Genomic DNA, 3,988 nt, shown 5'->3' on the forward strand with positions numbered 1-3,988 from the left:
GACCCCAACTTTCGTTCTTGATTAATGAAAACATCCTTGGAAAATGCTTTCACAGTAGTTCGTCTTTCATAAATCCAAGAATTTCACCTCTGACAATGAAATACGAATGCCACCTTGGCCTCTTGAAGAGAACCTGCCACGTCCCCTTCCTGAACTGGAGTAGAAAGCGTGAACATGTTCACCACTTATTTCAGATGTCTCACTCTGCATGTTGATCTCTTCAGTGATCATAAGGGAGACCAACTCATCGAAATCTGGAAATGGCTTTCTGACATATAGGGAAGTTACAAAAGACTTCCAAGCCTTTTCATTGTTAAGTCCACCCAAGGTAGACGACACCAAATCATCATCATTAGGCATTGCATCAATAGCTACCAAGGCATCTGCAATGCTCCTTACCTTCAGTGCATACTCATTGATAGACATCTTTTCTTTGTTCAATGTATTCAACTCTTGCTTGAGTTAAATCTTTCGTGCCTTTGTATTTACGAAAAACATACTTTCAAGTATGATCCAAGCTGCATATGAATTCTCTGCATTTCTAATATGTCCCAACATATTATTGTCAATTACTGCAGACATCCAATACATGACCTTTTTGTCTTTTGCATTCCATTCCTTTCGTGCCTTTGTCTCTTCTACAATTGGAGGATCACTCACCTCTGACTCCTTTTCTTCACCTGACACAAACTCGTAGAGGCCTTTTCCAATAAGGAAGTTCGTGACACGGAACTTCCATGAAGGGTAGTTGTTGTTGTTGAGCTTCTCAATGATGGGATTTCCACTGTTCTCTACCATTATCACAAAACTAGTACCAAACAACAAGTAAATCTTCTGCAACCCTCGACCTGTAGTGCATAGCAATACACCAGATAGCCTTTTCACTGTCTGCTCAACAATACGTACAATCTGCAACCAGTTTGTAGATAAACCTTGTGTTTATTCTCTAGTAAAAACCTTTGAACTTACAGATCTGAAATCTGTAACCTGTGCACCTGTATACAACAGACACAAATGAAATTGCAGGGTATCTCGAACTATTGTCCGCAACCTTGCAGCTCTAAAATGGGGCCTGAAACGGCCTCAGATGCCCAAAATAAATATGGAAAAGCCCTTAAGGGATCTTATCTGTAGAATATACTTCGCTCTTTGTGCACACCAAATCTCACTGCAATCTGAGATTTTTTGCTCTGCCCTGCTTCTGGTGCCTCCACAGGCACTGTCCAAGAGAAAGAGTGGAAGAATGGGAGATCTTCTTACCCGTGGCTTGCTTTCTTGAACCTTGCTTCTTCTCTTTCACTTCAACCTTTGAAATCAGCCCCTCCCACTGGCACGACTCTGATACCATGTCAAGAATCGCGTCGTGGGGAGACTTGCTCACACACACAGAATGCACAAGGAGAAGCTCACTCACGAGACAAGAAGAGAGATGGAGGCCAAAACTTTTTCTTGCTGGGTTTTACTTCTTCTTCCACACACTTTACAAATGTACACAAAGTATAGATAAGATACAACATAAAGGAAAGTGGCCTACTAAGTCAAACAATGCATAACCGACTACACTAGTCGACTGGCGCTATAACTATGCCAGCTCTGTAAATAGGTGTAACAACCTGAATATAATAAGTAATGAGTTAGTGGCCATTTGAGAGTCATAATGACCACCGATGTGCTAAGTGTAGACGTTGTCGTACTGCTGTGCATTCGAGGTGTGCAATCCACCAAAAAGTTGTGTGTGTGACATCTGTTACTTTGTACATACTTAGTCGTTGTGTTTGCATTTAGTTTTGTGTGGGCATTATAGTGGAGAGGGGGTTGGAGCAAGAGGAACTTAACTGTAATGCTCTGGTTGTGTATGCAAAGTCTGACATGCTTGGAAAAGCTCAAGAAGTATTTGACAATATTTCAGCTCGAAATGTCATATCATGGAGTGCATTGATTACAGGTTATGTTCAACATGGATATGATCAGTAAGCAGTGATGTGTTTTGTATAGATGCAGTTTGATCTGAATTACCCAGGAGTTACAGGTGCAATGGTACATCGTGGATTTTATACAGCCTACGTACAAGAATAGTTGGTGCAATTATGTCTATACTTGATGAAGTGGAAGGATTGGACATTACGGTTACAGGACATTCTATGGAGGAGTGCACTGCAGGCTTGTGATCATTACGGATTGCAACTCCAGGAGGGCTATTGCTCAAGCATTGCCTAGAGGAGTTGCTAATAGTAGGGCATTAACATGGATGTTATGTTCAGCATCATTATATTGCAATAAGTGGGAAGTCAAAGCAGAGAACATGTTTAAGTTCTTGTCACAACCGGATGTGACAGCATGGAATACAATGCTCTCAGCGCGTATTGAAACTGGGCCAAATGTTTTTCACTATATAATTGAGGGTGGTGTGTGCTACTTGACTATGTGTGAGCGCTTTTATCCTAACAAGTTGGCATTCCAATATCTTGAGGATTTGAAGAGAGAGTTTGAAAAGGTGAACAGATTTCAAATTGACACGGCTGGAAGACCATATGCATTTATCAAGTTTGATACTCTTATTCAGAAGACCAGAAAGCTTTATTTGGACACTTGTGAGAAAGAGCTTCGTGTGCTTTGTAAGGAGGCAAGTGCTCTGTCTCTGGAATTGCTTGTTCTATGTGACCAATTGCCTGCTCTATATGACCAGTCAATCAGTCAGGAAGATCCAAGTTAGACATTTCCAGATGCTGATGACATAATAGACATCATGCTGGTAATAATAGAAGGAAAAGGGAAAAAGGAGAAAGGAAGGAGCCTGCTTTTGGCACGGAAGAAGGACGAGGAAGAAGAAGGGGGAACCAGACCCGAAAATCGGGAGGCTTTTGAATGGAGAAAAGAAAGACAGGCTTAGATATTTTGAGATGAGAGTAGATTATTTCCAGCAGATGTACAAATTCAGTCCAGTTTTCCAGTGGAGGAGGCACATATGAAAGCCATGCTGAAATGTTGCGCCTAGTTGTGGATTTAGTAGAAGCAAGCTGTTTGCTGACAATCCAGAGTGGAGTATGGATGATCAGGTAACGAATGACATTTTACTTGTGGATGCACTGGTAGAAAGACAGGCAATCGAGGGAAGCTTTATGGGCACTATGGATTAGAGAGAAGGACAGGCAACGGGCTTTCAGGAGATCGGTCAAGCTCTTCTCGAATGCTTATAAACCTTGTGAAGTAGAAGCTCGTGGTGAAGCGCATCAAGAAGTACAAGCAACCTCAGAGCGACCGCAAGATCTCTGTCAAGCCAATCTCACGTAGGCTAAAGGGTATTGATTCTTGTGTCAGGCAAAAGTTTAAAGGATGCATATTAATGCCCAAAATTGGTTATGGAACGAACGAGAAGACTCGACTTGTCCTTCCCAATGGATTTAAGAAGAACTCTGCTGAGCTAGATCTTTCGATGATGCATAACAGGAAGTTCTGTACTGAGATTGCCCATAATGTCTCAACTCTCAAGCGGAAGTCAATTGTTGAACGGGCTTTACAACTCAACATAGCTGTGACAAATGGTTCTGCGAGATTGCTGCAGTTATCTCCAACCACCGCGAACGTGAATTAAGGCACAATTGGAATCAAAGGAGTTGCTCACATTCTGCATTAAATGACTGAAGAATCTGAACAAAGTAAGGCTTGTTGATGCTGGGCTTATATGGACAGAGCCGCACTCTAAGAGATGAAAGTCTATATTGGAACAAGGATATGTTGTTGAGTATGTTGTGGAAGATCATATGTGTGATAGCTGCTCTAGATTTGTAGCAAATCCAGACTAGTGAGTTGCTACAGTGCAAGTGAGACAGAAGGTTGACCACAAGAAAACATTCTTCTACCTTGAGCAAGTTATTCTGAAGCACAACTATGCAGCTCTGTGCCGCAAGTGCACTGGATGGCATTGTCAATTTGTGGCAAATTCAAGGAAAAGGGATTGACCTCTTATTGCTGAGCTTAATTGATTGTC

At 41.8% G+C, this 3,988-nt stretch overlaps 2 pseudogenes; both read left to right on the forward strand.

Annotated features, from left to right (window-relative positions):
- The first annotated feature begins 2,302 nt into the window (after positions 1–2,302).
- Positions 2,303–2,713, forward strand: LOC148030311 (25.3 kDa vesicle transport protein SEC22-1 pseudogene; annotated as a pseudogene).
- A 474-nt stretch (positions 2,714–3,187) lies between these two features.
- Positions 3,188–3,592, forward strand: LOC148030312 (large ribosomal subunit protein eL32z pseudogene; annotated as a pseudogene).
- The last annotated feature ends 396 nt before the right edge of the window (positions 3,593–3,988 follow it).

The sequence above is a fragment of the Lygodium microphyllum genome, chromosome 10 (genome assembly GCF_053477565.2).
Source record: "Lygodium microphyllum isolate KBCC chromosome 10, Lygodium_microphyllum_v1.1.10, whole genome shotgun sequence".
NCBI lineage: Eukaryota > Viridiplantae > Streptophyta > Polypodiopsida > Schizaeales > Lygodiaceae > Lygodium > Lygodium microphyllum.